Below are 7628 nucleotides of genomic sequence, written 5' to 3' on the forward strand. Positions count from 1 at the left end.
GTGGCACCGCGGATAAGCTCCAAAGTGAACGTGGTCTTGTTTCCGCCCAAAGGAAAGACTTCGCCGGGTTACTGAAAACACAGCTATTGCCAGTGCTGCCCCCCCCCCCCCGAAGACAATGGGGACAAGGGCTTTTGAAGAATTATCGGATCCTAAATAAGAATTAGAAGGAAGCTGAACTCTGGTCTCCATGAGGCAAGAAATCACCAGGAGACACCTGCAGTGTAGAAGTCCTGGAGTAAGACAGTGTCGCAGAGAGAAGAGCAAAAAGAACACAAAAAAGGAAGGTTTCTTTTTCCCTCTCTCCCCCAGATACCCACTCTCAGCTGATACAGCATGGCATCTGGAAATCCGAACTCACTAATGTGAACTGTGCGAGGAGAGACTATCTAAGAGTAAGTGATCTGGGGCACCTGAGTGGCTCAGTCGGCTGAATGTCCCACTTCGGCTCAGATCACGATCTCGCCGTTCACGAGTTCGAGCCCCACGTCGGGGGGCTCACACTCTCATCTCTCTCTCAAAAATACAGACACGTTAAAAAAATAATTTAAAAAAAGAAAACACCAAAAAAAATTAAATAAATAAAAAATAAAAGAGTAAGTGATTCGAGTGATAGAATTTATTTGGAAAGAAAGTCCTTAATTACCTAGCAAAACGTCTAGTAGGAAAAGTGGTAGTGCTGGGAAGTGGTGGACAGTCTACTTAAAGGGACATGTAAGGCTCAGTGAGTAATAGGATGTAAGTTGTTTTATGCATATGATGCCTAGAGTCCCCAGGAAGGTCCTCTTTCCCCTCGGTCTTCCTGTCAAGATGTGGGCTTCTCCCACATCATATGCTCTGTTTGCTTTCTTTCTTTAAAAAAAAAAAAAAAAATTTTTTTTTTAATGTTTAGTTTTGAAAGAGAGAGAGACAGAGCACGAGCAGGGGAGGGGCGGAGAGAGAGACAGAGACGCAGAATCCGAAGCAGGCTCCAGGCTCTGAGCTGTCAGCACAGAGCCCCACGTGGGGCTCAAACCAACCAGCTGTGAGATCATGACCTGAGCCAAAACGGGACGCTTCACTGAGCCACCCAGATGCCCCTGTCTGCTTTCTTGAAATGGCATTTATTGTACTCTTGCTCCCCGAACATAAGGTGGACAGAGTGCAAACAGAGAAGCTGGCATCTCAGTAAAGGAAGGTCCAAAAATGCGATCCCTGTTATACTTGTTAACCAAGTAAAATTTTTTTTTAAGTTTATTTATTTATTCTGAGAGACAGACAGAGAACGAGCAGGGGAGGGGCAGAGAGAGAGGAAGAATCCCAAGCAGGCTCCGTTCTGTCCATGCAGAGCCCAATGTGGGGCTCGAACTCATGAAACTGAGCCGAAATCAAGAATCTGGACACTTAACTGACTGAGCCACCCGGGGGCCCCTAACCAATTAATTTCTATGTCAAATCCTTTTGTGTTAGTCTTGACTCCCCTAGAAGGAGAGGCTCAAATGGGACTGAGAAGGATTTTGTTAGGGGAAAGGTCTGTGTGAGAAAAAAAACGAGAGAGTCAAGGCAAGGTTAGGAGGACCATCATGAGACTCTTAGTGAGGAGAGAAGGGAAGGTTTTGTGGGAGCATCCTAGAGCACCGTGCAGTCTACAGAAGGTTTTGGGGGGGTCCCTTGGTGTGTTATCACTGCTGTGCTCCCATCGGCTGGGAGTAGAAGACCTGGGGACGTCCAAGCCAGTACTGAGGTCCGTGATTGATTACCCGCCCTGCGGTAAGAGGTCCTCAAGGCACATTGCCATGGTTGCTGCTCCTCTCTGTATAGTTGCAGTGGCTCCAATTTCAACTTCAATGCATGAAAGTCTGGAGTAGGGCTTCCTGCACGGCTTTTGGGTATGGGAGGGAACCAAAGAGGTAAAGTTTGCATGCTAAAATATTCCAGTCGCTGAGATATTCCTGTGGTTTGTGGAGACCATGTGGTAAATATTTAAAAATCAAAGCGGAGCCTCTCAAGGGTAGTCCTCTTCTATCAGAAACGCTCGGAACACTTGTTAAAATTTCTTTATTTTGGGGGCGCCTGGGTTGCTCAGTCAGTTAAGCGTCCAGCCTCAGCTCAGGTAATGATCTCGGGGTTCATGAGTTCGAGCTCCACATCAGACTCTCTGCTGTTGGCACAGAGCCTGCTTGGGATCCTCTGTCTCCCTCTCTCTCTGCCCATTCCCTGCCTGCTCTCTCAAAAATAAACACTAAAAAAAAATTTTTTTTAAGTTTGTTTATTTATTTATTTATTTACTTATTTATTTATTTTGACTGAGAGACAGAACAGTGGGGGCAGGGCAAAAAGTGAGGGAGAGAGAGAATCCTAAACAGGCACTGCCCTGTCAGCGCGGAGCCTGATGCAGGGCTCGAACTCGTGAACCATGAGATCATGACCTGAGCTGAAGTTGATCCCTTAACCAACGGAAGCACCCAGGCGCCCCAACACCAAACCCAAATTAAATGCTCCCCAAGTAAGTGGAATCTGACTATATTTCAATATCACAATCCCCTTACATTTTTATTGTCACTAGTCGCTTACCTACACCCTTCTTTCTGCTTCAGATTCCTTCCATTTTCCAAGCCCTCCTTTCAGACACTTAAAAAATAATAATAGGACATTCTCAGAAAATTGTGCCTCAAAGATAGCAGTAAGGTTACTCAGTTGTTTCCCCCTTGTTAATTTGAGGAGCTCAAATTACGCAGTTGTGGTGCAAACGTTTGCATGTTCAGTTCACATGCCCCAGCTACTAGCGGACTGCAAGATACAAATCAACCATAATAGTTCAAGTAACCTGTGTCTGGTTTGTCCTCACTCAAATTTCAGGGCTGACGAGGTTTGAGATAAAGGATAGACAATTAAATCACTTGGCAAATGCAGGGGGAGGTTGGCGGGGTCAAGATAGGCCAGTTGGGGTCACCACGCCAACTCCGGCCACTATCCGGACTGTATCCTTCCATGCCCCCCCTGGATTTCATAACCTCCACGTGGCCCCTTTCCTAGAAGGGACTGACCCCCCCCCCCCCAATCCCAATCCTTAAATCTTAGCTGGGCAGGAAGGCTAGAAGCCTAGTTGGTCCTCTGCCTGTCGCGTGGTAACCTTGAATTTAAAGAAACCACCACCGTCCGGATGGCCCTGAAATTTGAACCACACGCGCCGCGATATGCAGATTAGGAAGTCGGAACCACCTGCCCATTGGCCGGTTGCTGGTGTGACGTCACAAAGGCCCAGCCCCAACGGGGCCAGAAGGGGCAAGTTTCTCGGACAAGTCGAAAAGCTTTTATTATTTGCATTTCCTATATCAGGGGGAGGAAGAGTGTTCACGGACAGTCAGAGCCGAAGGGCTCAGGACCCAAGAGCATTTTGTTCTCTGTGTGGCGGCTCTGTCCCTTTACTTAGGGTGTTTGGGACAAAAATGACACGGAGGTGGGGGTGAGGGTGGGGGAAGCTGTGAATTCCAAATGAGCTATAGGGACCTGATGAACCTCTTCAGTTTAGTGGTTTCCAGGACGCTCCAGGCCCGTCCAAGCTCTGTGAGTCAGCTGGTGGAAGTCTTTGGCTGTATCTGGACCCCAAACCTAAAGATACTGCAGGCATAGGAGATTGGGGGCCTCCCGACTTTTCCCTCTCTCTCTTTGCCAGGCTCGAGCCAAGGCAAAGACAGAATCAAGTCCCCTGACTTGTGAGCTTCTGACAATCGCCCCCTCAACGTGAGCCTCCCGACTGCAATACCTCTGAAGAGTTGAAGTCTGTTGAACAGAGAGAGAAAGCTTATCTAGAGATAACAGAATAACTTCAAGCCTCACCCTGAACGCTTGTCTTTCCCAAACGACCGCCTTTGAAATGTCTGTTAGCAACTATGACCCTGCCTGTTTGGTCTCCTAAAGTCACTGAGAATTTTTGCAACATCTCACAGCAGGGGATCCCTGGTCCCCACATTGGCACAGGCAAAGAGTCACACAGAAGAAACGATTCCAGGGGTGGGGGTGGGGGGGTGGGGAGTGGCGGGGGGGATTCTCAGCCTTGTTGGTTTGCTTTGCCTAGATACCGTTTCACTTCCTGGAATACCAACCCCGCTTTTACTTTGGAGAATCATCCTACCTTCATGGTCCGTCTTTGGATGGAGGGGGAACTTCTGCCCGCAGCTTTAGAGGTGAGTACGTGTCCCAGGCCTGGCCGATGGAAGTGTGCTCCATTCTCCTGGCTACGCAGTGACTGGATCAAGTACAGGGCAAGTCACGTTGTGATGGTCAATCCTGGGACCTTGATGGGAACGCTTTGAGAAGAGGTGCTCTCTCTTCTCGTTGGGATCACGACGCTGATGGTGACCATCTTTGCCCCTACAAAGAAAGAGGCTATTCAACGATGAAGTCAAGTCCCCCTTTCCCCTCCACCCCTCTGCTGAAACCGAAAGAGTTAAAAGAGAGAGACAGATCTCTGGCAATCTAGCTACCTGTACATTTTTTAAAAGTTTATTCATTTGTTTTGAGAGAAAGAGAGAGTGTGTGTGCAAATGGGAGAGGGGGTATAGAGAGAGGATCTGGAGCTGGATCCAGGCGGACAGCACAGAGCCCCACGTGGGGCTCAATCCCATGAACCGTGAGATCATGACCTGAGCCAAAATCGAGTCGGACGCTTAACTGGCTGAGCCCCCCAGGCGCCCCAGCTATCTGTACATTTTCGTCAATGGTGCCAATACATTTTCCTTTTTACGTAAGTCAGATTGAGTTGAGTTTCTGTTAACTCAGTAAGACTCCTTGCCCGTACATCCAACCACTGGGCAAACCTTCATCTCAAGGATGGGTTTAAGGCTACGCTAGTCCCTTCTCTGGGTGGTTTCTTACTGGTTCTTCTGCTCGGTAGACGGGGGAGAGAGAGGGTTGGGGTGATTGGTGTGATGGCATATGGGTGACAGGGCAGGCTGGTTATTCTGTGTGGTGCACGGCACAGAGATCAAATAGGGGGGATTCGGGTCACATGAAGCTAGGCAACTAATATTATCTCCCTGACCCTCACTGCTCTCATTTGTAACATGGGGACAATGAAAATCCCTCCCTCTTACCACTGCGTGGAGGCTTTATGCACAGCGTCTGGTGCACGGTAAACGCTCAGCAAGTAACGGCCATAAGCTTATTCTAGACAACCCACCGTAGAAGAGACGGGCCCTCTTTTCCTGACGTCCGGTGCAAGGTGGTCACTGCGGAGAGGGGAGGGCTCTGAAAGCCTGCTCTGCAGTTGTGGCCAGCAACTCGGAGCCACAGTCTACACTGCCAGCCACGAGCACCTGCCGAGCGAGCAGCACGCACCTGCCACCTGCCACTCCAAGAAAGGCTTCCAATCCAGCCAGAGCAGGTGGCCTCCATTCTAGGCCAGATCCTGGCTGTGTGCAGAGTCTGTGAGCCTGCCCACCTGTTCTGAAACTCCAGACAGACTCTGATCTTTGCCCGGCCCACCTCCTACCCCCAGCTTCCTTCCTTGACCCGACACCTTCCATGTTCTAGGCACCGTGCTAGGAACCGCCGGGGATGCAGGAGGAGAAGCCTGCCTTAGTGGAGTTCCTACCACCTGCCACCCAGTGCCGGCATCGTCATAGCATAGGCTCATCTCTCAGCTCACAAATCCTGACACTTAGGTTAAACACACCATTTTACGACGGAGGGGTGAACTGAGCAGTACCCACTGTATGTGACAGAATCAAGATCCAAATCCTGGTGTTTCTTCGAAGCCCGTGTTCTTCCCTTTAGCATGCTGCCTACTGCAACAGAGATGATCTGGTGAAATGACGTTACATTAAAACATGTAGTGCACAATCGTACTCATGGGCCTTTATCCCAGGGAAATAACAACCCACGTTCATACAAAAACCTGAACATGAATATTTATAGTGGCTTTTTTTTTGGGGGGGGGGGATTACCAAAAACTAGAAACAACCTAAATGCCCCTCAATCGGAGGATGAGTAAAAGCAAAAAAAAAAACCCAAAAAACAAAAAAACAAAAACAAAACCCACAAAACAACAACAGCCAAAAAAACAACTGTGGTCCATCCATGTCATGAAATGTTACACAGCCACAGAAAAGAATGCACTTTGATACATAAAACAACTCAGATGCATCTCAAGGGCATGAGGCTAAGTGAATGAAAAAGGGCCACTCTCAAAAGTTTGAATGCTGTGTGATTTCATTTATGTAACATTTTCAAAATAACAAACGGAGGGTAGATCAGTGGCTGCCAGGGGCTGGAGGGAGGGGTGTTGTGGTTGGGCAGCATGAGGGAGAGTCATTTGGCAAGGGACCAGTTCTGGGTCCTGACTGCAATGGTGATTCCACAAATCTACACACACACAAGTGAGGAAACCCAAACAGGGAAAATACGAACAACCAGTCAAGTGTATCAATGTCAGTTCCTGGTTTGGATATTATGCTATAAGTTGTGCAACATGTTTCCATTGGGGAAAACTGGGTGAAGGGTATACCAGATCACCCTATCTTTTTTTTTTTTTTTTAACTTCCTGAGAATCTATAAGTATTAAACAGTTTTTTAATAAAAAAAAAAAAAAAAACCCAGATATATTAACATGGACTGGAATACAGAAGGGAGAAAACAGAGATGTGTGATAGAAATATACTGTGAGTCCCATATGTAACTAAAAGTTTTCTTTTTTTTTAAGTTTTTCTTTCTTTCTTTTTTTTTTAATTACATTTATTTATTTTTGAGAGACAGAGTGAGACAGAGTGTGAGCAGGGGAGGGGCAGAGAGAGGAGACACAGAATCCGAAGCAGGTTCCAGGCTCTGAGCAAGCATTCAGCACAGAGCCCGACAGGGGGCTCGAACCCATGAACCCGTGAGATCATGCCCTGAGCCGAAGTCGGACGCTTAACCGACTGAGCCACCCAGGCGCCCCTTTATTTATTTCTTTTGAGAGAGACAGAGACAGCATGAGAAGGGGAGGGGCAGAGAGAGAGAGGGAGAGAGAGAATCCTAAGGAGACTCAGTGCTGCCCACACAGAGCCTGACGCAGGGCTCAAACCCAAGAAACCAGGAGATCATCACCTGAGCTGAAACCAAGAGTCGGATGCTTAATCAACTGAGCCACCCAGGCGCCCGTAACTAAATATTTTCTAACGGCCATGTTAAAAGGGTAAAAAGCGACACATGAAATGAAGTCTAGTAAGATTTTTTATTTAACCCAATATACCCCAAATATTATCATTTCAACATGCAATCAATATGAAATTAATGAGACAGTGTACGTTCTTTTTTTTTTTTTTTTTTTTTTTTTTTGGAACTACATCTTTTGAAATCTGTGTAAGTTAGCACATCTTAATTCAGATGCTAAATTTTCATTGAAAATACTTGATCCGTATTTAGATTTCATGAAATTTACAGTTGAAAAATTAGATTCACATACCCAAGTCGTTCCAAACGTACTTAAAGTTTTCCAGTAACTGAATGCAGTATTAGGTTTTTAAAATTTTAATCTAAATAAAAAATCCAGCCCCATTTCAATGCTCAGTGGCCACACGTGGCTTTTTGTGTGGAGCAATGTAGGTAGAAAAGGATGTGTGCCAGACAGACGATTCTCTGTGAGACTTCAGGGAAAGTGGTGGCATTTG

General features: G+C 47.0%; 1 long non-coding RNA gene across 1 annotated transcript; it reads left to right on the forward strand.

The window, feature by feature from the left end:
- The first annotated feature begins 3278 nt into the window (after positions 1–3278).
- On the forward strand, positions 3279–5567 carry LOC144613965 (uncharacterized). The gene is made up of 3 exons (XR_013551466.2): positions 3279–3960; positions 4058–4166; positions 5153–5567. It is a non-coding gene; the product is annotated as an uncharacterized LOC144613965 (long non-coding RNA).
- Positions 5568–7628: the final 2061 nt, after the last annotated feature.

Source organism: Panthera onca, chromosome D3, assembly GCF_046562875.1.
Source record: "Panthera onca isolate mPanOnc1 chromosome D3, mPanOnc1 haplotype 2, whole genome shotgun sequence".
Taxonomy (NCBI): domain Eukaryota; kingdom Metazoa; phylum Chordata; class Mammalia; order Carnivora; family Felidae; genus Panthera; species Panthera onca.